Here is a 27,993-nt window from a genome sequence, read left to right on the forward strand (position 1 = left end):
GAGGCTGAGAGAGAAACAAGAGGCTTAAGATAATCAGTCTATTCTGAACCCTGATCTGTCAATGATGCGAAAATGGCGTAGCTCCATTTCTGCAAACTCCTGCTGATGACTTGTGTCTTGTTTCACAGATACAAGGTTTTACTAGTCTGCTATCAGTCATCATTATTTTTTATTGAGTTATATTTGAAAGAATGAGTCTTTAACTGGTGTTTGTGAGACTTTTAAACTTTCTTCTGAACAGAAAGAGTCAAGTTATTTTGAGGAATACAGTGACAGTTTAACAAAAGGAAGCTAACTATATTATTTAATAACATTCTTAGTTGAATGAGTCATTTTCTTGTAATTTGTATGAAGACTACAAGCAGTATCTTTAAAATGGCTGGGGAAACCTTCTTGTGTGTGTATCAAACATGAAACTGCCCTAGATTAATAAACCTTTGGCTAATTTTTCCATTTATTGATACTTTCCAAATCAAAATACTTTTTAATTTGATTTCAGTTGGGTAGTGTTATACCAGGCGTTTCACTTCAGTACATAGTGAGATATGTAACAAACAAAAAAAAGAGCCCCTTATACTCAGTCTTTATAATATGTGACAACAACAATATGTGTCAAATTAGAAGAGAAATGGCTGTTGATTTCTACTCTTTAAGAAAATAAGACTTGTATGTAAACAATTTAATATAAAGCATCTAATTTGCTTCCAATTATATAGTATATAAAGCATTAGTAATGGAAGCAAATTAGGCATGATTTTTATTTATACATTTTCAATTGGGAAAATTGGCCCTTCACCAAATGTAGCCCTCACTCTGCAAACATTTGCTTACTTCCTTACCTTTAGGCATCTAATTAATCCTCCTGAAGTCAGGGGGACAAGTTCTGTGATTATAGTTTAGCAGCCGTAACTGTCTACAGGTTTGGAGGTCAAACAGAGACTTAGCCTGGAAAGCATACAGAGAAAATACAATAGGGTGCCAAAGTGACACTGGGATTGCAGCGCACTGTGCAATACTTCCTTGCCAAATACATTATGAATTTGCCAGACTTGGCTTTTGGTTTTGAAGGCTGAATAGTTTTCCAGTACCCTTCTTTAGGTAAGCAAGCAGGTGTTTATATTCTAATTTTACTAATGCAAGAAGGGGTTCGCTTAAGGCTGCAGGTTCAAGAACCTGTTACTGGAGGGAAGGTTAGAAATGAACAGCTCTTGGTTCCTGGTTCTGCATTCTGTTCACAGCAAAATGCTGTTCTCCAAGAAAATCAGTGGAAATATGTACATAAATTATAATTATAAACATGTAGCTTATTGTGTCCAGTATATATTCACTGGTAGACAATGAGTATTAGAGGAATAATAACTAATCCTGTCTGATGGTGCGCAAGACTTCTTATGATGCTTTATAAATAATAATCCATTCTGTAAGAGATTATTTTGCTGTGTAGTGCTTGCTACGAAGGGTGCATCCACAAACAGAATTAGGTATGCAGTACCCAATCTTCCACGGGATCTTTCATGTATTGTTTGTGTTATCTGTTGCACAGTTGATTCATCGGAATGAGTTTATCAGGCAGATAATGGACAGACACCGTATTCTGTTTTTCAAATTCAAAGAACAAATTACATTTCTATTCGTTAAAAGTGAGAAATGGATAAAAGATAAATTCCAAATTTCTATTTTTGTGGCTCACCATTGCCTATGTAGATAATAGCACAATTTTACTTCTGTGGTATGAAATGCTGTTGTTTTTCTTTTACAATACAGACACTTACCAGACAAAGCAGTAATGTTACCTGCTGACTTTGCCACTTGGTTTTGTAAGGATCTGACAGTACAGGGTAAGAAGTGAAGGGACTTTCTGATCCAGAGGCCACCAGGGCTGTAAACAGGTTTCAGTGGATGATGTATCAGGCCCAAGGGGTAAAGGGTGTGACAGAATAGCAGTGGTACTTGGTATACAGAAAAGTCTGGAAGTGGCTTTTGGTAGTGAGACAGCTTTTTAGCTATTCCATCATAAAATACTCTAAACACATTAGCGGAATGGTACCTTTACACATGAGGATTTTTCTTCATTGAAAACATTTTATGACCATCCGTGTACCTCATAGAAGAGAACTTTTTTTAAAAAAGGTACCTTCAACCCCATCTTTTACAATCAAATCTGCTTCAGTCTAACTGAAATTTGTATCTGTAAATTGTCCCATATAAGCCTATGTTGATTTTTTCCCAGTTATCTGTATGTATAAGTGCAGCAATAGTCACAAGGTATATTCTCAAAAGTTTGCAAAATCTCTATAGAGATTATAAATTACAGCACCAAATTTTAAGGACTCAGTGTAAGAAGTACCTTGGCTAGTCCATTAATTTATTAATTATTAGCCAAATTATGTTGTGGGAAAACAATGCTTTAAGAATTGACTGATAGAATAGGCAGTTGTGATTCCATAACTAGCAAAGTATATATTCAGTATTTGTACAGTTAGATATTCAGTAAATAATGATAGTAAATAATACTGTACAGTAAATAATACGGAATATCAAGGGTGCCAAATAATAAAAAAAAAAACTTAAGGAAAAGACTTGAAAAGAGATTCTATTAATGAAAATAAATACTTTACTGTAGAAGAAGTACTTTTTATAAAGAGAATGAATGACAAAATATTTCAGGCTAATCTAAAACAACCTAATCTCAGCCTCTTTCCCTTTCATACTTTGCCCAAAACTTGTTTTATGTAGTCACAAAGTCTTTTCTCCATATCTAAATACTGAACAATTACATCATAAGTTCAGATCTGCAGACTCTTCGTACACATCAAATGTGGGCTGTGCATTCAGAAATCTTTCTCTGCTTCAGCCTCTCAGAAGCTGATGGTAAAAATCTACAATAGCTCTTTTCTTACCATTCATATACATTTCAGAAATATAGGCAAAGCAGCAGTCATTCCTCTACAAGCTGGAAATCTCAGCATACCCCAACCACATTCCACATCTGGAATGACTACCAATTTTTGCCTATTTATATGGTTAAGAGCTTAATGATACACCCATTGCTTCCTTTCTGAAAAAAATAATGAAAAAGATTGACCTACAACCCCTGAGGAAATTATTTGTTTAGAGGACATAGGTTAGAGATAAAATTGTATTTTGGATCTTTACTGTTCCTTTTCAGGTATCCAACTCCTGTGAAATTCATTCAGATTTGGACAATAAATTGCTTAAGATCTCTAGACTGTTGACCCATTCTCTAAGAAATAACTTTATTTTCAGCATAGACTTCTCTGTGTATCAAACATTTTTAGGTGTTTGGATTCATGTAAATAAAAATTTAAAGCTACAGATGTCTATCCATAGTTTATCAAGCTATTTTCAGACTTTCCTTATAAAAAATTCAAATTAGTTTCTTTTGATTATGTTTGAAATGCTGCAGTAATAGGATGGAGGAAATTGAATTAACCATTCTCTACCTGAAGCTTTATTCTTGTTTTGGCAGAAAATTCATGCACTTCATTCTGTTATTTAGGATCTTTTTTGTCCACTTCTAAACTGGAAACTTTAGCAATATTTGTAATCTGAAATATGTAGCTGAGTGCTTAAACAAGGCTTAGAAAACAATATTTTGAAAGAATGGCTGAGTGCCTGCAATATCTATAATGTTCAGGACAATATATCTGTATTTTAATCATCTGGCTGAAAATGAAGAACCATGCTGTTGTATGATTAATGAAAACTACTGTTTTTAAAGTTATGGTAATACATGTATGTTAAAGATATAGACTATTTGTTGTAGTTATTAAAGTTCGCTGTTATCATCGGCAACATTGCACACCAACACCAGGCTACTTGGTGTGTTGTACAACCCTCCACTTAAAGAAATGTACTTTTATTCTGTGATGGTGCATTGATACTACAAAGTTAAGTGAGCATGATTTAACTTTAAACATCATGCTATGTTTCCAATTAACCATTAAGTTGTCATTTACATAAACCCAAATGTTATGATAGGAAAAAGCAATTGCTGTAGCCAGAAAAAAATTTTCAAACTTTATACAGATCAGTTCAATAAGCAAGAGTTCTTGATGTGTTATAAGGCAGTGGCTTCACAACTCGTGGGACAAATTGCAGTTTGATCAGCTGCCAATAAGTGAGGTCATACTCGTATCTTTTTTATTTGTTTATTTTTAATTTGTGGGTGAAGACTGTGCTCATTAAAGTGAGGAACTCCACACTAGTTTTAGCCAAGTGTTACCATATTCTGTATAATGAATTGTGTACGCTTGTGTCGTTTTCAATAGTTCATCTAATTTTCCTTGGAATTGCATGCAGTACTTTATTAAAGTATTTTTCCGATCTTACTATTTATATTTCTGGTACAAACCTGCATTTGATTACACTCGTGCTCTTCTGCTGTGGAAGTGAGCTTGTTGCCCTTTTTTTTTGGTTTTGCTTTGTTTTGTTTTTTGGGGTTTGCTTTTCCCTTGACAGGGAAGAGAACTAATTGACCGAGCAGTGAGATAAAGTTATTCTCTGCATTTTGAGATTTATAACAAGTACAATGAATTTGAATTACTGTAAACCTTTACAGCTTTATGTTGTTTTCTTTGTCATATCATGGAATAGAAAAAATTTTCATGATCTGTTTTTTAGCAAAATAAGTAACTTTTTTATTTCTGATTTGTTAATAATTATACGGCCTTTGATTTTCTTCAAATTTTATTGGGTTAATTATTTAGCTTATTAAGAAGTACTGAGAAGATCTATTCTGGTGCAAATAGATACCAATGGCTTAATGCCTTAGCCACAAGGCTAAGCAGTATCCAATCGCTGAGTCCTGTGACGTTTAAAATACCCAGTTTGTGTCTGTAAATGTTTTCCCTTTTGAAAATGTAAACTTTCAGCATTAATGCTGCCATTACGAGAATGCTGCTGGCATTGTTCCTATGTTAGAAGATAACTATTGGACTCATTCCTGACATGTAACATTTCTTTCCTTCAGGGAGGTGGGTAGATGAGCACCCAGAGCTTTAGCGCTGAACTATGGAAATCGGGTAAGTTCTCCTGTTGCTTTTATTGGAATTGTGTGGCTTCCAAAATATGTAAGGAGTTGATGCAGAAAGCGTCTGTGTAGTTCACATTACTAGAAAAATTTGGGGTTTTTACTTTGCACTGAGCTTGTTCCTGTTCTTTTACATAGTGTGCCTGGTAAACAGTTTGATTTTTGATTACCTTTTAGGCTTTTCAGATGACCTACATGGAGCTTTTTATTTTTGTTTCTACTGACTAAGGTGTTTCCTTAAGTTATTTCCTGCTTTGTTGTTCTGTAAAAGCACACAAAATTCACCCTAGCTTGGAGGACTATCACAGGTGCTATGAACCACCTAAGACTTTGTAATAAAATGTATTTCCCAGATAGAGACTAAAAAAATCTTTTGGGGGCCTTGATGTATCTTACTTCTACCTGGATGGAGAGCCAATGCTCTGGACTTAGCCTGTAACAAAGTGAAGAAAAGGAAAGAGTCACAATGTGACCCAGGGATCACTTCTTAATCTCATCATACATGCATTTCCCACCTTTCTGTCCCAGCATTTTCACTGCCTCCTTCATCCTTTATGGTTCTTCCTCTGTAATGAAGATGGTCTTATTTGGTGCCCTGAAGGCATCATTTCCCCCTTAATGAAATGCCACACGTGCTTTTACACACTGCAGGGGCGTAGGTTCTGAGCTTTGGTGGACTGCCAGCTCCACTTACTGTATGGAGGGGGGGGGGAAAGCACAGGAGTACAATCCTTTTCAAGTCTTCTATTCCCTACAGAATGTATTAACAAGTCTGAAAGCAGCTGTGCTTGCTCCAGCTGTAAGGATGGTAGATCTAGAAAAATGTAACCAGCCTTCCCCGTGCCACAAGTTTCAGTCTAACTGCATGATTACCCGTTCCTTCTCTAGCCTCCAGTAAGAAGGAAAATCAAACAACAAATCAGCAAATTGTGTAAAGTTATGGAATTAGAGAAAAATCAAAGAACTGTCAAATGGACTTTCATTACTCTTTATTTATAATAACATGCATAAAATTGCAAAGAATAAAGTAGAAAACCTGAAATCCCATGAAAGACACTTTGCACTGAAATCTCATGAAAGACATTTTGCACTGCATATATTGTTGAGTTAATGTGAAATACCTGTTTAAATTGACTCTTTCTGTAGTTTCCTTGTCATACATCTTAATGTCAGCAACATCTGCAATGGAATTGCAATGCGGATCAGTGCAGATTATCACCAGTTAATAAAGAGTCAAAAGCACGTTTTAGGTAGCACAATCTCTTCAGTTTATTTTTATGGATAATCTACACATATGTTTTCAATAAAGACTTACATTAAACACAAAAGTTATGTACAGCATGACATGTGAATGATTCTATTATTGGCATAGCATTTTCTTGGCTAAGATCAAATCCTACAGCTTGGTCTCCTCTTCTGATCTTAGCACCAAATACTCCTTTTTAGTTAACTGTGCTCTAAAGAATGATTTGAACTCTCATTTTGACATGGATCTCGTAAGAGAGGTACTCTTAACTTTATGTATATCCCGATAATCGAGAGGGAAAATATTAAATTATTGAATTCAGAGGATCATTCCTTAAACAATGATTCTCATGTAAAACGAGATGGTGGGAGAATCTTTCATCCTAACTGTCGTTTTAAGTCATGTCATGAAAAAGATCAAGATTTCAGTAATTTAAACTGAAAGTATTTGGATGCACTGCTGACTCATTAGGTGTGAACTGTAGTTTTCAAAATGATCTCAAGGATGTCCAGAAATCACAACGGAAGAAAAGAAAATCCTATTCCCCAGCCCCAGAGGCAATTTTGAAAATATAATTCTAGTTATTAGTGGATCTTATTAACTGCACAAAACTTCTGCCTTATCTTTGTTACCACAAGAAATACATTTTCTGAGAGCACTGTTTCTGAAGATGATATTTATCCCTGATTGATTGCCTTTGAGATGGTGGCACTTTCCATTTTATGAAAATACTATAAAGCCTTGAACAGTGAGCCTCAGAAGGGCTCTAGGGGTGAACAAACAGCTGTCTAGAACCCCAGGACCCACAGGGTGCAAACTGGATAAGTTAAACAGTGCTACAAATTATCTAGTGTTTGAATGGGGGAAAGATGGCATGCCTCCGTCTCTGCGAGCGTTCCCCGCAGGCCTACCAGCTTTGTTTAGTTCTGAATTGGATCAGCATTTGCTGCCAGGCCAGCAGCCACCATGGACGACAGAAATGGGCTTAGCAGTTTAACATTTAGTTATAGCCAGCTTCAATTTTCTGAGTCTTGTGACCCCTTGGAGTGCTGCCACAGTAAGTGTAAACACTGCCGGTGAATATTGTAGAGTCAAACAACCCACTGGTTTCAAGGAAATGCATTTAGGATCAGAGTTTTTTGTAGTAATGTCCATGTTGTGAGCCCAAGCTACCTGACAATCAAAGTTTTAAACCGCTGTAACTTTCCCCTGGTATCCAGAGATTTGCTCTCCCACCTGTGTTTAGGGGCACTCAAAAGAATTGGCTGGGGTCTTCTGTGAAAGTGTCACATACATAGCAAACCTTTTTGTATTTGTAGCGGTAACAGTACAGGATGACTGCAAGTACAGCATTTCTTAGTAGTTTTATTATTAATTATTTTTAATTATAATTAGGTTTTAGTAATATAAGAATTAATAGTAAAATCAGTAATAGTTGCATCTTCAGTTTTATGTATCTGTGGTTGCTGTTAATGTGGCGTGTGAGCAAGTGATGTATTTGGTCTTAGAGTAGCACAATGTTACTGTGATTACAGATGCCTAAATAAGCGCTATGTGTGTATAGCGCATCCAGCTCCCGCATGAGTGGTAATACGTCAAGACATCACAATACAACGTCTTACTGATTTAATGGGCATTTTGCTGCATTCCATGCAGCTAGAATAGGAAAGGAACCACCAGACATCATGTTTTTATTGTTTGCAAGTCTTTGTCTCTGCCAGGACACACAAGTTGTCAGAGCTCAGTGGACTTTTTGCGGGCAGAGTCTGAATGTTCAATTACTCAGACCGAAAGCCGGAGCAGCACTGCATAAACATTGACAATATGGAGCAAAATGCACTTAGATTAAAAAATAAAATGATCGGGAGGTTTTCTTGCGTACAGTAAGCCTAAGCCCTTTCAGACATGAAAATAAGCAGATTTCTGAGGTTCTGAATGTACATCTTGATGCTAACCGTTTGAATTTACAAAATAAATAAACAGAATATCCCCAAACGAAGCCCTGCTTGAAGCACTGAACATGCCAGTGGCAAGTTCTGCTTCAGACTCCAAGAGATAAAGTACGTTAGCGTGTGTTGGTTAGTCTAATTTATTCAGTGTCATTGCCATATCACAACCTTCTGTTTGATTTTCTTATAAACTAATAATTTCCTGAATGAACTAATACTGCCACAGCCACTAGTACCTCTGCCTTGTAGAAGTTTTTTATTGTTGTGTATGCAACTAAATTGAAATATCTTTCACTTGAAATATTGACTTTAATATCTCATTTGAAAAATTCATGAAGCCTTTGATGTTAAATCCATACTCAATTTAGCCAAATGCCATTAGAATATGCAATACGCCTGAATACAGAGAGCATTATTGTCTGTGTTTCTGCAGAAGAATTACATTTTATGACTGTAACGTCAGGATCTTTTTTGGATTTGTTCATGAAGAAAAGAAAGGGAAAGGCAGCACATTAGAAGCAAAATGAAAAGTGGTATTGATTAGGCTCTCATTTACCCTCTCTTTGCTTCAGTGTCTAAATGCATGGAAATAAGGGTTGTGCCACAGCAAGTAACAATGCTCTGTAATGAATGGAGCAATCTTTAGAAAATTAGTGTAAACATGTATGATAGTGCACAGATGTTGCTCCTAGTAACTGTTGTACATTTATTTTACATCTCCATTTACATACATCTCTTTATTTCCTAATCGTATCATAATAGAAACATGACAATAGTTAATGATTTCATAAAACATGAATGTAAAGCTGACAGAGAGGTAGAACATTAATTGAAACCTATAGCTATAGTACATTAGAATTACATCTCCTAAATGACTCATGATAAAAATTTCCCTCTTTTACAGAGAAAGACAAAGACAGGTAAAAAACTAGGCTTTCAGCAAATTAATTTTTTTCCCCAGTAAAACAGAGACTGGCAAATGTTGCGAAATCTCCTGAGTGCTAATAGAATGGTGTTTGCCTTTAGTAATTTATGGGCACTTTTCCCCCAGCTATCGATCACATTTGAAAAAAGTAAACTGCATTAACATTTTAGGCAATAATGGCTCCAGAAAATGTTTGATTTTTATCACTACCAAAACTGAAGTCGTGATACTTGGTTCTTTAGCAGATGTGGGAGAGCCTGTAGCAACGTTTATGCAAGTGCTGAGGTCTAACTAAATGAACTGGATATAAACCAATGCTTTGAGCTTGTTATGTTATCTTAAAACATAAAAAGTAAGTTGATGGCACAATTCAGGAGACTGCTGTGTAGCAGTGTAATGAGGTGTCCAGAGGACCTTGGGGTCTATGATGGTTAAAATCTCCGTGACAAACCAAGTGAGGAGGAGGAAGGGAGAACTGCGCTCTGCCACCATCTTCTGGCCAGTCCTTGGGACATAAACTGCCTCTGCTTCACCTCCTGTGCGGTTTTCCAAGTCTCCTCTTGCCTCAACCCGGAGGACAATCGCAGCCATTTGAAGCAAGCTCATACTGGAAAAATTACGTATTTTTAAAACTTTCCAAACGGCAACTGCATCTTAGCAAACTCATGCAGGTGTATATTAAAGTGGATAGTGCAAAGTGCCAGACTAAGGGAGCAGAAAGCTCTGTGAGTGAATCCAGAACGTTAGTGCCTGGGATGTTCTGCTTGGAATTAGGGGAAAGTGTCGCTGTGGTCAGTGATGATGACCCTCATGAGGTCAGATAGTCCTGAATGCTCTAGAAACATTTGTTAGATGTGATGATGACTGGACTCAAATTCCTGCAGAATTTTTATATATTGTGGCAGGAAACAGCTTCATTTCAATAGTTAACACTTTTTTAACCTCAGGGTTAGTGTGACAGCAGTTCCCTGAATACAAACCCTTGGGGCTGCTTTTGGTGAAACTACATGGGTGCAGAGAGGCAGCTTGAAGAATTAGGTCTGACTGACCCCTTACTAAATTTTTTCTTGCTTTTGTTGATCTCCTTCCATGTAATTATTTGTTGCACTCATTAAGTATTTGGAGACTGCTTACACAATTTACAGCTTTATTTTTGGGAAGCAGTGTTGTAAGGTAGATCGACACTGAAAGTGAAATTAGAACTGAAGATTCAGACTTTAGATTAGGTTCCTGGTTTTACCATGGGTCTTCACCATTTGCAGGAATCTGTGATCTACAGAAGTGAGTTGAATGAAATCTCATTTTATTAATTAGTGTTATTGTAGATCACAACACAGCACATGGATTGATATTTGATTCCTCTATAATTAATTGTGACAACAACGAACACGTGGAATTCATTTACAAGATGTGGACAAACTGAAACAGCTATCCTGATTCCTTTCATTGCTCAGGTTATTTCATACTTTTATCTCTGCAGAGCTGTAGAATTATATTGCTGTTTGGTCATATGTTAAATTAATTGTGACAAGTTAAAATAGATGTTAAAAACGAGTGTTCCTACAAATTAATTAACAGTTGATTAGTACAGTTTATATTTTTTCATAAGAAGTAGAATCACGTATATTATGAGTACAAACGAAGGTTGAGTATTTCCACATACTGCAAGAAATTTTGTGAGTTGAAGATCATGTAATGATCTGTATTATGTAGAACTAAATTAATCTGCTTGCTTGTGTTTTAAAAAAATGTGCGAACATTTCTTGGAGATCTTGTACCCTAGTGCTTTCTCTTCAGCTGAAAAAAAGAACTTCAGAACATTTATGCCTCAAAAGGAGATTATTTTTTACATATTTACATATTATTTATGCCAAATAATATGAAATACTCTGAAGTATATATTAGGATGCAGCATATAGTTTATATGTACCACTGAATCTGATACTGGTGAATAAAAACTTATTAGTGAAATCCATTTGCCATGTCTGAAGACATTACAGTGAACAGTTTTACAGATCTCATTTTTTCAGATCTGAATTTTATTTCAGAAGCTTTGCAGTATGCTGACTAATGAAGAATTGTGGGAAAGAACACAAAAGTTGTATCAAAAAGAAAGAAACTTTCGCCTGCAATTTAGAAATATCACACAAATCAGCATGTGGCTGTACACCTGTGCGTATCAAACATGAAAACACATGCTCCCTAAAACACATTTTCAGATCACTTACTCAACGGTCTTGAATTTCTGACTTTTAGTTTAAACCAGGTAAGATGAGGTAGCCTGTTCAGCCCATGTTATTAAAGAAATTGGTTCACCTATTTGATTTCATGTCATGGTAGTTCCAACCATTCATTTATTCAATAAACAGTTTGGTATGTTCTGAGAAATAATGAATATTGATTAAAAAATCAATCACTTATTAAGAAACAGTCTAAGGGAAATTGTTTATCCAATCAATTTTAATTTTTGATTTGTTATTTATATTTTCCAATTTAATCCACCCCTCCCTTAGGCTCCCAAACTACCAAGCAAATCAGGAGGAAGGGCAGAGAGACACTGGCAGCAACTGTGCAAAGAACACAAACCCTAATGCATTCATTTTAGATTAGGCTGGTTGAAATAGGCCATAGTAAAGGAGACTGTGATTGAAAACTGTGGATACATTACCTCATGCACCTTTGGCAATTGGGCCGAAACTTTAAATTTTAATAGGATTTATTAGGCTCTCTGCTTCCTACCTATTACATCTGTCAACTCTGACGCTGTCAAAACACAATAGTTACAAAAATATTATGGGTTTCATCTGAGCTGGCAGCAATTCTGAGTGTGGAGGCTGAATGCACAAGGTGGTAAGAGAGACCTACACAAGAGCTCTGGAACATTTTTCTGTCCTCTTGACATGAGACCTAGGCCATGAACAAAGCTGCTGAATATTGCTTTCTGCAAGTGATGGCACTAACCATCTGATCTGTGTTTTGTCTGAACATGTGCAATAAGTCTAGTTTCATTGTGCATTACAGTAATAAAGAAGGCTGCCTTGATACTTACAGGCAATAGATAAATACTTCTGCATCCCCGGTGACTAGTTTACTCTCTTTGGGATTTTCACACGCAAATTGGAAAAAAATTGTGTTATGTCTGTCTCTGGATTTGCCTGAAGTTATGAATCTTCTTTCTCCACCATTGTGTAATCAAATGTACTCTCCTTTTTGGTAAAGCAGACATGTGCTAATCTCTTTATATTTGAAGTTAGTATTAACTAGCTTTTCTCACCTGATGCTCTCCTATACCTAACATCATGTCAGAATGTTACTTTTCAAGAAATACGGAGTTACATGTGCAAAGCATGGGGGAGGTGTTTTAAGGATTTAAAGCCTCGCTTCTGGACTCCTTTTTGGGACAAGCACAATACTATAATGAAGAAACTTCATGTATATACATCTCTCTGTTCTTTCACAGGAAAGGATGTGAAAACTCTACCTGCAATCTGTTGTGCTGCTTTTGTGGGCCTTGAGTTTATACATAAAAACTCACCCTCCTGTGAACAGCTGAAAAGTGAGAATGCTTGAGCAAGAACCAAATAGGCAGAGCGGAAGGCCAGGGCTATGCGGTCTGAGATCTGCAAGGGAAGGAGGGCGTCTTTTGTGGAGGATAGCTTACAAAAGGATGAGATACAGTCCTTGCATTGCCTTCAGACTCTGTGGAAACCCAAGGCCCTGAGGTATGATTAACAGTGTTAAGTAATCGCGCAAAAACTTTATCCAGACTAGTTTTGTTGTTAATCTTTCAAGTATGGAAAAGTAAAGGAAAGACTAATGTTGGTTGGTGGTTGGTTTTTTCTCTCCAGTAAACAGACATCGTATATGAGAGTTGAGAGTTCAAATTATGTGTAAAAGCAAAACTAACGTTGCCTGGCTTGTGTACTTTCCTTCTGCCTTTTAAAATTCTGTGGGAAGTTTTCACTGGTCATGTTTATGAGAGAGTACCTATGGAGAGTTTTTATACTAAAGTTGGCTTTATCCATTACACTTCCTGGGATTCTGCTTGTTGATGACCTTCTCACTTTCCTATTAATTCATTTTTTCTTTTATCAGTTTTTAAGGCAGATGAGGTATGCCTTGCCTTTCATTTCCTTTTCCTCAGTTCACAAAATAACTTGAATCTGCTCTGTGATTGAACTAGGAAAAAAACCCCATGTTCTACAATGTCCTCTTTTTATCCTTCAATAATACAGATTGTAGTGTAAGAAATGATGAACAGGATGAAACCAAGTACAACATTTACATAAATGTTTAAAAATACTCAAAGATAGGAATACTTTGTTTTGCAACTCAAGGATGTATACAACAGGCTTCCCTAAGGCCTCTCATGGATCCAGTTCTATCTCTGACAACAGAGTAGCAGATACCATTTAAAATTTCTGGCTGACACCAATTGGGAAGTGTTTGCAAGGACTTGGGAGATTTGCTTTAGAATTCAAAAGATCTTTATAAATATTGGGGGAAAAGAAAAACAAGGTGTAATTCCAGGTTGCATGATCAGGACCTTCAGATTGAAAGTGAGGTAGAAAATTATTTCTTGAAGTGTGAGACCTGAGATGCAATACTTTGCCTGTTTTTTTGGTCAAGATAAATGTGAGCTGATCAAAGACTTATGAAACGGAACAAGCAAAACCCCTGGAAACTCATGGATTTACCTAGCTGAAAAAAGACTGAGGGGTGAATGCTATAAGCTCTAAATGCTTGCTGTGAATAGGATAATGACCAATTGTTCCCTATGTTCACTGGGAGCAGGGCAAGAAATAATTCTTTAATGTGATATTAAATATAAGGAAAGAAGCAATCTGTCAAACAGTAATGCTAATAGGGGGATGGGAGCAGCTGTTTAAGGAGGCTATGTAATTGTCATAATATTTAAGAAACAGGTTATACAGAAATTTACGGATTATAGCTTGTTTATAGTAGACCTTGCTTCAAAGTACAGAGCCGCACTGATTGACCTACAGAGCTTCTTGTCCTCCCTTCCCTCATAGCATTCTTTGATTAGTTTAGCTGCTGATTACTTCTCCCAGATTAAGACTCTGAATAAGAAATGGTTAAACCATTTGGAGACTGTAAATTGCTACTACTACCCATCATTTTTCATTTAATTCATGTCATTGCATCCCTGTATTTAGGGCCAGGTTTACATGTCATTAATGGACAGATAGAAGTATCTGATAAGATATAAGGATACTTTGGTACAGAGCAAGTCAGACTCAGGTGTTTCTGTGAATTTATCCATAAGACTAAGTGCATGAAAGGTTGGATCCAAACTCTCAGCCATTATTCCATGAAACCTTTATCTCCTGTAGATATGATCACTATAGAAAAAACTAACCAATATTGATTCTGCCTAAATTTCCATCTGATGTCATCCCAAGGTAATCAGTAAATATTCAGGAAGAGTAAGACAATACTGAATTGCTTCATGACTCTGAAAAATTAACAGCATTCAGTGTAATACATTGAAAGAGACCATTCCTATGCACATGGCCTCACCTTTCCAAAGAACATATTTCTATAGGTCACTATGAAAGAAGATCGAGAGGTGGACGTGCTGTAACCCTTTTTCCAAGTTTGCAAAAGATTTTGATTAACTTGGAGCAGCAGTAAGCTTTATTTAAAGATAAAGCCCAAACACTGTATATATTTGCCAGTTCAAGGGTAGTTAAATTTAATGACATTACATTGCCACAAAACAAATGTAACAGCCTGGAGAACTGTGTCCACTGTTTATTTTAAAGGAAGCCATGAGTTTCAATGGAAAGTCTTGTAGAAAATGCATGATGATTAATCTTCCAGGGCAACTGTCCTTTTGAAAAACCTACATATATTCATCTTTCTATCTCATGACTCTCCCAATATTTGTAGGACTTTTCCCACATGGGCTCCCAGGTGTAATGCAGAGTAGTCCTGTTGCAGCCACTCCTCGGTGTAAGCAGTGAGGCTTGTTGTGTTTACAGCATCAGGCTTAAAGTGTAGTGCAATTAACTGACGTAGTAATAATTTTAAGAAGTTATTTGTGTTAACATCTTCATGAAAACATAAAGAGCTGGTAAGAAAGTACATTTGTTCTTAATGAAAAACCTTGATTCATTAGGGCTCTATATGTTAGTCTCTGTGTACCAAAGAAGTCTAGACCCCTTGAAGTGTGATATGACTGGGTATCATTGTGAATTGTTCTGTCATATTTTCTGCATTATTCTGATTTTCTCTGTATGAATGGAATTGCATCCCTTTTTGCTTGACAGCAAAGACAAACATCAAGCTGTCCAGAAGATAGAGTGCCATTTTATTTCTGTGTTGAAATTGTTGATGGGATGGGCAAAACATCAGCAAACACTCAAGAAAAAAACCTCCTGACCCCCCAGTTATTCTTGCTGGCATCTTTAGATATTTTTTGTAATAATTTCCTTTTCAAGAAATATTGAGTCCTATGTGTCAGAACAAAAACAAAAAGAAAACACAACCTCAAATTTTATTTAATTGCTGTTTGGTCAGAACTTGAATTTTACCATAATCCTAATTTAAATTAAATTAGTGCTCAGAATGTTTGTTTTCCCCACTAGAATCCTTGAAATTCAAGCAAAACATACTATACTAGAATCATTATGTTAAAAAGGCTATTTATGATTGTTTTAAACCAAATGGTTTAAACCAGCTTTATTCCCAGGCTCACATTAAATAGCATGCACGCTGCTGCTGTGTAATTGTGGTAACACATTTTAGAACGTTCCTTATGTGTACAGAATGGAGAAAAATCATATTACCACATTATTCAACATGAAAAACTATTACAGCCTCCAATTCAAATATGCCTTTTTGAAGCTATTGAATTAACAGAGCTAGATTAAAATATAAATGCACTTGTTAAGTAATATTTTATTTTCAAACCCCATTTTCTCTTTATATTATTTATACAGTTGGTATGTTTGACCAGGAGAATTGATATATTGTCCTCAATAGGGTAAATATCCACTGTGATTGCTTCTTTAATTGCCAGAGCAATCTTTTGCCTTTCAAAGAAAGCAGTCAGTCAGTATTTAAGAAAGTCTGTTGCTGTCTCTCCAAGCACAGTGTTGTATCCAGAAGATGAGGCTGTCCTTCCTGTTTCTCTGTAAAATCACAGACCTGATACTTTGTGCTACAGTAACTTACTGCGAGAACAGTGTATTGCACCAACCTCTCCTTCTGTGCCTGCGCCCCTGTTAGAAAGGAGGCAGTCAGGCTTGCTCCCACCTAACACTGAGCTGTACACAATGTATTCTTTGGAGTTCATGGTTGAGTATCTTGATAACAAGATAAAAATACTGCATGGTGTTAAAAACATCAGAGATCAATTTACAAGGATGGAAAGTATAGTGTTTATTCACATTCCCAGGCACAAAACTGAGTATGTTCACTACACAGTTTGGGTGCTTAATAAGCCCAAGTCCCAGTGAATTCATTCTTGACAGTTATGAATGGTAGACTAGCTGCATTAAAGCAATGAGGGAGCTAACAGCAGGTTTGAAACTGGGTTTGAATAAATCATCAACCAAACATATAACGGCATTGTAACAGTAGGCCAAAACCTCTACAGCCATGTGATTGCTAGTTGCCAGGAGACCATGGATCTTGGGCATTCTGAAAATACTGAAATAATTTTAGCTGTCTCAAATTTATAGAATCTTTGGGAAAATCTAATACATTTAAATTTATTAAGATATAACTACTTTGTCAGGGTGCATATAAAGCTTTTAGAGAAAATATGGCTTTTAAACTAAAACAGTTTCTTTTGTACATTGATCAGCTTTCTTCTGTATGATTTATGATTTATTTAGAATATTTGCAAAATGTGATATAGTATTTAAAATCTTGACTGCAGTAATTCAATGCCTCTAATGAACACGTGTAAAATTATTGTTGTGCTCTTAGGTGTGCATCTGCCATCCCTTCACTTACAGGGGTAACTTTATGCTTTAAAGTAGTCCAGTGGAGGTCAAATGCACTGCTTTCATGTTTAAATTTAATCACATTAACGAGCCTTTAAAAGCTGAGATCTGATATTCTCTTTGCAATTACCTTTCCTGCAAACAAACATGGTTAGTTTATGTCAGTGGTAGAAGTATTACATCAAATCCAAGGTTTTTTGTCCCCTTTTCTCAGGCAGAATTTTGCCAGGTGTGTGTGTATCTGTGCTATCCACGGCCGCAGTGTATGAGTGATAGACCTGATTTACAGTGGGATTTTTAGGCTGTGTTCTTATTTTTTGGAATGAAATGTTGAACTTAATTGAACTGAGTTAAACATATAGATGTTTATGTGTCTGATGTGTGGCCCCAGAGAGGAAGGAGTGAGAATGACTCCTCGTAGGCTGCTCATCTAGCTTGCAAGCCTTCTTCTGAAGAAGCAGCAACATGTGCTCATCACTAGCATTGGCTGCACAACTTGGCAGAAGTGGAGGAGACCTCAGAGACTGTTCAGAGCAGCTGAAAGATGGAGCTTTCTTTTTTTGATTTCTAATTCTGCCACAGATTTTCTATGGTATGACATTAGGCAGTTGCTTCATTTTCCTGGTAATGGGGAAGACTTACAAGAGTCAGGAGAAAGAATTGTTTGCTAGTAGTAAGGCTATTATATTTTATGATTATAAGTACAAAAGTAGTTGTTAACTTACATTAAAAGAAATAGCAGGAAAAAATCTGATGTCTCGTGAAGTGTAATTTCGTGGTGCATTTCAATTCTGACTTAAGTAGCTATAATGAATGCACCAATTATATTCTTTTTGTAAACTGAATTAATACAGACATAAGAATTTCTTTCAACACAATATGTTTTTGCAAGAATTCAATCAATGGAGAGTTTCTTTTTTAGAAGAATTCCCTTTCTGTAAGACAGCAACATCATAAAATAGGCACTAGGCAAAGCTTGGGAGAGAGAAATGGAGTGAGTGAAACTAAGGGCATGTGAAGAACAGTCACTATCCAGCAACAGCAGCAAAACAGTTTCAATTTTCTGGATTATTAATTCAAATTCACACGCACATGCCAGTTAAAATTAAAGGCCTTTTTTTACTGCTCTAGTTTAAATTAAAGATTATATTCTGCTCCACAAGTCTGAATTAAATAGCTTATTTTGCACACCAAGCTCTCATTTTAAAGCTAATAAAGAAAAGACATAGCATGTACGTGCAAGCTTGAGACAGGAAGGGTCTAAATTACTACACCTGTTTCACTTGGGAGCTACTTTATTAGTGTTACAAAACTTGGCTTTCAATTTGGCAGTCAGAAGCACATTTAGAACAAGCATTTCTTTGTTTTGACAGAAAGGCTATGGTAAATGAATGACGTTTGAGCGAGGTGTGAAATGTGAAGGTACAAAATTAACTGGTAAGATAATTACTGTTCTAATTCTGCATAAACAAGCGTTTTGAAAATCATTAATAGTTCAGGGAAATAATGTTAGTGATTAAATAAGGTGGTTTGCATCACTGAGCACAACTAAGCTGCTTTAATTACATTTGAAAGCAAGGGAAAGCAGCTAATTAAAATTAGCACAGGGTTCCTGAATGACCAGCATTGCATTGTTGCCCTAACCTGTTTAATTGCTTGTTTATTAATAATATGTCTTTATTTTCCCCTCTTCTGCATTTAACAAAATTATTAAAGAAGCTAAAATGTGTAAAGAGAACCTGACTATGTATACTTATCAGAATATGCAATGCAGATACAACCCAGGGAATACTTACAAGGCAAGCCAACATCATTCAAAAGTCGTAACTTTTCTTCATATTGATAATGTTTTCTTCCTGAGTCACATTCATATGTCAATCACGTCCATGGACAAGAAAAATAGTCTTTGGCATGACTGCTGAATCCCAGCATTTTGTAGCTGCTTTATTTTTAAAACTTCTTGAATATTAAATTGTTAGCTAAAATATAGGTAATAAATCTAAGAGTAATCAATAATGAATTATGGAAAACATGAGCAGAAATATCATCTAAATTAAAAGAAAGCTTTTAATGATGTCTCAGCCTTTTTTAACAAAGCTTGTGCTAGATTGACCATCTGCAATAGGTAGATTTGTTCTCAGAAAAAACTCAGTATTCCAAGGTTTCCAGTATGTTTGTCCATCAGTTAAGGAATATCTATATTAGACAACTAACTCTCTTCCTAGTCCCTCATGAGCTATTTTAAGTTTCACTTTATTAGCATAAACCTATAGGAAATACTTGGGAGAGGTGTTAATCTACACACTTTAAACAAATATACTCTATAATACAATGAAGGCAACTAAAAATAGAGTAAAATGCTAATTTATTTTTTCATATTTAGGTATAATCAAGTCAAGTTAAAGCAGACATGATGTTTTCCACATTGATTTAGTATTTATACTGTACCTCTGATGTGAAAGGCTCAGATGCATAATAATTTACATACATATACATTTTAAACAGTAAAAATTCATAAAAATATGAAGTTCTATAAGGAAAGGGAGCAGATCCCAAAGAAAGCAAACCATGGGAATTATGCTTATGGAACTGATAAGCAATTAAAACAAGAAGTTAATTTTAACTTCATGAATAGTAGAGAATATTCATCAGACATTACATACGTTATTTTATAGGTGCATATTTTTATGAACAAAGACAACGATTCTGCTCTGTGTTATAGGATGGTAAACAAAGATCCACAGATTTCAATGGGAATTTTCTGCTTCAATTCTACACACAGTATCTGATCAGCATGTTGATTATAACAGTATATAAGAGAAATAACTTTGAAGGTTGTAGAGAGAGAGTCTTGGCACGGTTCAAGTGGTTATGGTACTTGACATCCAAAGCACAGGAAAATACCTGGTATAACTTACATAAATAGTGGAAATCCTTGAGTACTTTCAAAAACATATTTTCCCAACTTTTAAAAAGTAAACAGCTAAACAAAAAAAGTAGAGAGAAAGGAAAAAGAATGGGATGAAAAAACCCCAGATTAAACAAATGATCTAATTAAGACTTACAAAGAAGTTTTAGTAGCATCACAACCATCTTGCATCATCAAAGGGATACATGACAACTTTTTTTAGTAATCAATGTGGTGTATAATTAATGGTGGCACTTCTTCGTGCTCTGGCAATGGATAAATAAGTTTGGTATTTCTTTTTAATTACATGTTTCCTTGGCTGCCTGTTAGGTCGTGGCCATCACAATTATGACTAAAACCTTTCATTAAACTTTCAATAATCTATTTTCTCAAGTTGGTATCTGTAAAATTGTAAAAGCCACAAAAAATCCACTGTATGAAGGACAGAGCAGCAAAACAATCAGACATTGTTCCTGCAAGTGATGTAAGGTATTTCTGTTCCTTTTCCCACTTTTATTCATGTAGGGTTCTGGTAAATGTGTTCTGGTAGATTTAAGTTGCAATGGTTTAAAATCATCTGTTCTGCCCCAATTTGGAGGCCCGTGCTCCAGTATTGGGATATATCCCCTCCCAGCTGCCATAGTCCACAACCTGCAGTATTTTTAGACTCATAAGGAGTGTGGGCCTGCATTTATACACAGGAGCATATTACACTACCTCTCTGCTGTGAGGAGGTAACCTCACATGGGTGGTAGTGATAACATCTTAAACTTTGCACCTTGTCATGGTTTAACACCTACCAGAGCCTTACTGTAGTTTACCAGTCTCCACCCAAAACACAATTTACCTATCTACTACTAATAGGAACATCTTTTCTCCTCCTTGACACATCATGCTTTTATCTTAGTTTTCAGAATATTGATGACATGTAAATGATATTGCTAAAAAAAATGTTTAAGATGGGTGGTGAATAAAATTGTGGAAGATGTTTTTTATTTCATGTGTCTCTGCTAGCTTTGGTTTAACCTGAAGAAGTTATATGCTTTGTGGTGTTTATGTTACTAAAATATCTAAATGTGCCTAAATCTTTTAATTGTTTAACCCGGAAATATCCTGGAGTTGTAGTTGTGCTCTTAACCTTATTGTACAGAGATAATCTCACTCACTTGGCCAGGGCACAGAGGAAACAGTGACTTAAACTAGGGTCTTGTACAGTCAGACCTAACTCTGTTATTGCTGGCCAATATTGTCTTCCTCCCTCTGCAAGCCTTGGCTTCTTTGTTTACTTTTATCCTCAGTAAGGACATCATAGCATGCTATTGGAAAAAGTGGGCTCTTTGTAGAATAATTTATTCCTCTGGCATGTGCTAGCACTATAAATATTGTGCAGTTGAATTGTATTGATATGCAGAAAGGGCCAATCCTAAAATGTGATTGCAGGAGGTTCAACTACTCAGATGTTTGCTTACAACTTAATAGAGGCAGAGAAATAAATACTTGAAGCAAGAAGATCTGACTGACTGATGTAGTGCCAGACTTGCTTTTGGCATTTAGTGAGGTAAGCAAAGTACTTCCAGCATATGTTGGAAACTTCTGTATGGTACAACACCGCTGCTAGGTGCTTGTAGCCTCCCATTTCATGGTAGAACTGAGATTTACAGGGGAATAGGGATTTGGTAGTACTTATGTATTTATAATGCTGATGTATCAGAATGAAAAAAGATATAAATAGCTCCTATATTTATAAACAATTAAGGATATTAATTTTTGTGGCATCTAAAATATGCTGCCTTTATTTGGCATTAATGAAGAGCACGATCATTTTGTAGAACATCCCAACAGAGGAGTCACAACTTCTTAGTAAAGACTGTTAGCAGCTAGCGTGATCTGATTAACTGTGGCATTTCACTGTGTTATGGCAGTAGTGTTAAAAGAATGTGTTGAGGGAGTTTAATTGTTAAAGCTGCCATTTCTCTTGCCCCTTTGCTTCCTCATGGTCACTGCAATCATGACTAAAACCTTTCATTAACCTTTCTCTATTTAATTCAATCTTTTGAGCTAATAGCATTAGAACATGAGATCTACAAAATGTGTGTGCCATTTTACAGAGAAGTGCCTCACCTCCCTGCTCTCTGTAGTTGGGGAAAAAGGTACAATATTTACTGGCTTGTTAAAAGCATGTTTTAAGGGCATGATTTTGAACACACTGGGCAGGTAGGCTTGTGATGTAAGACAGTCCTGGTTTTTTTTCCCCTTTTACAACACAGATAAGCACTGACAAGCTGAGTGAGTTTTGTGCTAATGGAGGGTATATAATTGGCGAAGCGCTGTGCCAGAAATACTCAGGCTAGGTGAGAGATGAAATAAAAATTAGTTAGAGCACACAACATCACAAAGAGGTGGAGAACCCAGTTCTGATGGGGTAATCAATTAGCTATATTATCTGAACATGAACAAATGATGCAAAGCACCTAACAAAGGCAGGCTCTCTGTAGCCAATCTGCAACCTGCACAGAAGCAGATGATGCTACGAGCTGCTTGCTGTCTTTGGAGAAAGGAGAGATTAGCAAAATCCTGAATACTGTTGGAAGGCTAGCAGGTCTTGTAGCAAATAGAGCTCAAACAAACAAACATGCTACTTGTATCTACCATTTTAGACTGGTTAAATGTCAGTACCGTTAGTGCCATCCCATGAGGTCTTCATTGCTCCTTATGATAAAAACCTTTCTAGGTTGCATAGCTGATATCCGAGTACACCTGTCATGGAGCAAAGTGGGAGCATCATTAATCTACCACTGACCAACACCTCTAACCCAAATCTCAGGTCTTACAAAGAAGCACTGATGATCATGCAGTAGATGATTCATTTGTTTACAAAAAAAGGAAACAGTTGTCCAGTTTTGTATATTTTGCAGTCTTTAGCAGTTTTGCAATATGTTGCCACCAATTTATATGTGGAATATAATGAGCAGGGGTCAAGGGATCCATCCATGTTCCTTTCTGTAGGCTCACAATGGACAACTTCCATTCACTTCAGAGTGTACTCAAGAAGGACGAACCTAACGAGGCAAGACATTTAGTCCCAATTGTTGTTAAATATTAATCATGCTACGTAAAGTCCCCATAAGTTTCTGCAGGCTCAAACAGCAGCAGTATGTGGTATATTCTGAAACAATGCAGCATCTGTATTTGAAATAAATGTCATCTACTTCTGATCTAGAGACAAAAAAGTACATAAATGGAACAGCTGAATACAATCCAGTTTAAGTATTGTGATGGTGACAATGATATATGAGAGACAAGAATCTGGAAGTCTTTTGGAAATGATGGCTAATTAATATCAAGTGTACAGTTACGTGCAACATCATTAGTGAATTGTGTGCAAATGCCTAGGTTAAAACATAACCCTTTTTAACAGCCAGCTGGCCTAAAGCTGCCCCTGCTTCTCAGAGATGTAGACAGGGCCATATCGATCTGTGGCTTTGGGACTGTAGAAATAATAGGTAGTCATGGGCATCCAGTAAGAACAGCATTTATTCTAGGTAGAGCAAGTGAATATGAATCACTTGAGGAAGTCAGCTCCTTAATTTGGCAACCAAGTCAATATATAGGTCTTCCCAGGCTGAGACCTAATGACATAAAAAAAAAATATCTCATGTTCTGACTCACGATCCTAATTCATTCCTGTTGTACCTTGAGCAAAATAAGCCAGACGTGAAAACAAGTCATATCCTCGTTTCAAGGAGGGCTTGTGAAGCTGTTTGCCATACGTAGGCATAACAAGTGCATGCCTTGCTAATTTCACAACATAAGGTTGTGAGATGCACATCAGACCTCATCATCTAACAAGACAGATTTCATTACAATAAAGCGGAGAGACTAATGAAACAAACATGAATGGATTTTGAGACTTTGATACTCATAACTTTCTCTCATATGAATGTGGTAGGGGGATATGGAAGAACTCTGATTGACTTTACTGGGTCAGGATTTTACTCATAGAGAAAAGAATTAAAAAACCCGAACATTATGGAATCTGGTACAGCCATAACAACTTTGCCTCATTGCTACCATAACTGTGCTTTACAGGAGTTATCTGCATAAGGTAAGAAAATAATGCAGACATCTAATAAAGTCAGGCAGACCACTGTCACTGAATTTGGAAAGCCAAATCAAAAAATACCCTATCTAAACAAATTAAAGGCATAATTGGGATGGTACTTAGAATGCCAGTTAGAAGAAAAGAGCAAGCCATCATGCACTGTAAATAAATCAAAACGAACAAGTTCATCTTCTAGAAGGCACATTAGTTGCCAATACAATATCTATAAATGACTGGAGAAAAGTTAGTGTTCTTGTAACTAACATCAGCAAAACCACTTTGGTAGGGAATCAAAGAACGAGAGAAGTATTATCCCAGCAGAGTAAATGATAGGCTCGAATGGGAAAAAACACATGAAACTGACATTTTTGGTCAGTTCTCACTTAATGGATTGAGTACGTAGCAAGCACAGAAACAGCAAGGACATATGGACTGATTCACTTACCAGAGCCTAGTAGATAATTTCCATGTTAAAATTTTGAGTTACCTTTCCTGTGTTCTAGTTACTAACATTGTGTGACTTAGTGGTACTTTTTAATCAGTATGTTCTCTCTAGTCTGCTGCCTGGCATTTGTGCCTAATCCTACACTTTTGGAAGTTGTTGGTTGAGCTCCTACAGTATTAAGCAATTATTAGTGATGTCTCGGAGCTGTACTGAGTAGTTCTAATTAACATCTCATATGTCAAATAATGCCTTTTGTGATGGTCAATTTATGTCACTATCTGCCTACTAGTAAATGTGTTCAGACTACTAGTCCATCTTCAAAGCCAATGAAAAAGAGTGTTTTTTAACATTCAACCCTGTCAGCCTTCTAGATTTTCTTGTTTCAGTAATAGTAGCACAAGTATTTTTTCTCATAGAGCTATAATGGCATGAGTTGCACACGTCTGTTCTGAAGTCACCTGGCTTTGGGGCGTTAAGCAGGACCTTTAACATTGTTATTTGTGTTTAATTTTACACAGCATTGAAATGTTACCTTGCCCTAAGCTGTGGAAGACAGTGCTATCCTTTCCAGTAGCCACTTTTTAGCACCCTGTCCTTGCCTCCATAAGCCTGAAATACCAAGCCTGGAAATCTGCTTCTGGCAGAACAAGATCTCTTCATCTTTGAGGTCACGTTCCAGGCTTTTGTTCAGTCTCAAGTTCGGTTTGGATTTATCTTCAGTATGTCTATTTGAATATTCAAAAAATCATCAGCTAGTCTAATTTGTTTTTTTTTGAAGTCGTGTAAAAGACTGATTTGCTTTGACAGGTGGATCAGAAACAGAATTGTAGCTATTTTATCTGGACCTAATTAAGCAGCCTTCATTACTGGCAGGTATGTGTTTGTGATGACTAGAAATTAGCTTGATTGGAATTAAAACTCAAAATATAAGGCATTGAATTGACTTGTTTTTAAAAAATATACAGTTTAAAAATATATCTGTGAAGTACATTTTTAAATACGGCAAGTGCATGCCTAGATTTTAAATATCTCATCATGCCCAACTCCACTTTGTATTTTATGTTAATGGCACTTGTCACAGGTATTCATGAGGATATTGCCAACTCTTATAAAATGGCAACACACTAGTTCAGAACTACAAGACTTTAATAAAACATTAGCAACAGTCCTTTTTCCTCTTGCAGGCACAGAATTTCTGCAGTATTTTGAGTAGTGTATTTGGGGTGAATTTCAGTTGTACAAATGAAGACAGCATGAGGCAGATGCAATGGTTATGCCCTCAAAGAGGGTTTTTGTAAGCCCCAAAGTAATGGCTGTATGTTGATTCTCTTTTACCTTCACAAAGACCAGTTATTTCCAGCTGGTAAAATAAACATAAGTGTACACATATATATCCATACTGCTAAGATACTTGAGTGCATATTGCACTGCAGAGCACTTTTATATCGTAGTTTTCTATGGCTGTTCTGATTATGAAGAGTTTAGGGCAAGGCATCTTGGAAGAGATTTTTCAGAGCAATTGAAACATTGCTCTGAGTGAGTACTAGACCTAGTTCAGCAGCTTTTGGTATGGATATGACATAGCTGTGAAGAGGGGAGCATCATGTGGAGAGGAGAGAAGAGTATTGTAGAATCACAGAATTGTAGAATTTAGGTTTAGGTTGGAAAAGACCTTTAAGATCATTGAGTTCAACTGTTAACCTAAACCTACCAAGTCCACTGCTAAACCATGTTCCTAAGCACCCCATCTACATCTTTTAAATACTCCCAGGGATGGTGACTCAACCACTTCCCAGGGCAGCCTGTTCCAGTGGTTGACAACCATTTCTGTGAAGAAATTTTCCCTAATACCCAAGATAAACCTCCCCAGGTGCAACTTGAGGCTGTTGCCTCTCATCCTATCACTTATTACTTGGGAGAAGAGACCAACACCCACCTTGCTACAACCTCCTCTCAGGTAGCTGTAGAGAGCAATAAGGTCTCCCCTCAGCCTCTTTTTCTCCAGGCTAAACAACCCCAGTTCCCTCAGCTGTGCTTCATAAAACTCATGCTCCAGACCCTTCCCCAGCTTTGTTGCCCTTCTCTGGACATGCTCCAGCACCTCAATGTCTTTCATGTAGTGAGGGGCCCAGAACTGAACACAGTGTTTGAGGTGCAGCCTCAGCAGTGCTGAGTACAGGGGGACAACCACTGCCCTTGCCCTGCTGGCCACACTGTTTCTGACACAAGCCAGGGTGCTACTGGCCTTCTTGGCCCCCTGGGCACACTGCTGGCTCATGCCCAGCCGGCTGTCAACCAGCACCCCCAGGCCCTTTTCCACGAGGCAGCTTTCCAGCCACTCTGCCCCAAGCCTGTAGTGTTGTGTGGGGCTGGTGTGACTCAAGTGCAGGACCCAGCACTCCTTGTTGAACCTCATACAACTGGCCTTCGCTCATCAATTCAGCCTGTCCAGCTCCCTCTGCAGAGCCTTCCTGCCCTCAGGCAGACCAACACTCCTCCCCATCTCAGTGTCGTGGTGAGCTAGCAAGCAAAATAAACACAGCTTTCTTTCAAATAAGGAATAATAGTGGAGCAATGTTTTCTATGCAAAAGGGAAATATTGTATGTTTATCTTAGTTTCAAGGACCTTAAATGCTGCAAAATTTGTTAAAAGTCCAAATGGTATTTCTGAGAGGCATTTTGCATTCTTCTCTATAGATAACAGTTGTGAAAAATCCTGTGTTAGAAAGGTAGCTCCTTGGGACAGGATATCTAAGGAGTTCAAGCTATTCTGCTTATTGTCAACACTAATATAAGAGTAGAATATTCTCCTTTTCAGCCTCAGATGATAGCAGACTGGTGAGGACTGTGTTTTTCCAATTACATCCTTTAAACTATATTGTGTAGGGGCACGCAGCACTCATGCCAGTTACATGAACAGGGAAACAGTTTGTCCTTCTGGAGGACAAAAATACATATATGCAAATCTTTCAGTTCTCTTTACCTAAGGAGAGGCATTAAACATGACCATGACATCAAAGACTAACTCTATGAATCTGTAGTGCATTTCTGCTGGATAAAATGAGTTCTGTTTTAACAGTTTCAGATATAACTATTACCAATTTAAGAAAGCATGTTTTTAAGCTTTGAATTTCCAAAATGTGTCTAGTTAAAAGTCTCAGAGTGAGAGTACATAATAATAATGCAACAGATTGTTTTAAATCAAACATGAAACCAACTAAAACATAGCAATAAATCTCCTGTTTTCTCGGTGAATAACTACAGTGTTAGAATAGCCCCCAAAGAATTGAAATTTCTGCTGTGTTTTCTGCCTCTTTCCCAAGAAGAGCTTCTTGCTTGTGTGAGATGAGTGTACATATTAGTCAATCCAAAACCGTCTGGTAGTTCCT

General features: G+C 36.8%; 1 long non-coding RNA gene across 2 annotated transcripts in view; it reads left to right on the forward strand.

Annotated features, from left to right (window-relative positions):
* Positions 1-27,993, forward strand: part of LOC121095619 — a 149,324-nt gene that overhangs the window by 75,600 nt on the left and 45,731 nt on the right. For both annotated transcript variants that reach the window (XR_005830159.1, XR_005830158.1), the window contains 2 exons: positions 4,994-5,045; positions 12,634-12,895. This is a non-coding gene — a long non-coding RNA (uncharacterized LOC121095619). The remainder of the gene's footprint in view (positions 1-4,993; positions 5,046-12,633; positions 12,896-27,993) is intronic.

Source organism: Falco naumanni, chromosome 11, assembly GCF_017639655.2.
Source record: "Falco naumanni isolate bFalNau1 chromosome 11, bFalNau1.pat, whole genome shotgun sequence".
Lineage (NCBI taxonomy): Eukaryota > Metazoa > Chordata > Aves > Falconiformes > Falconidae > Falco > Falco naumanni.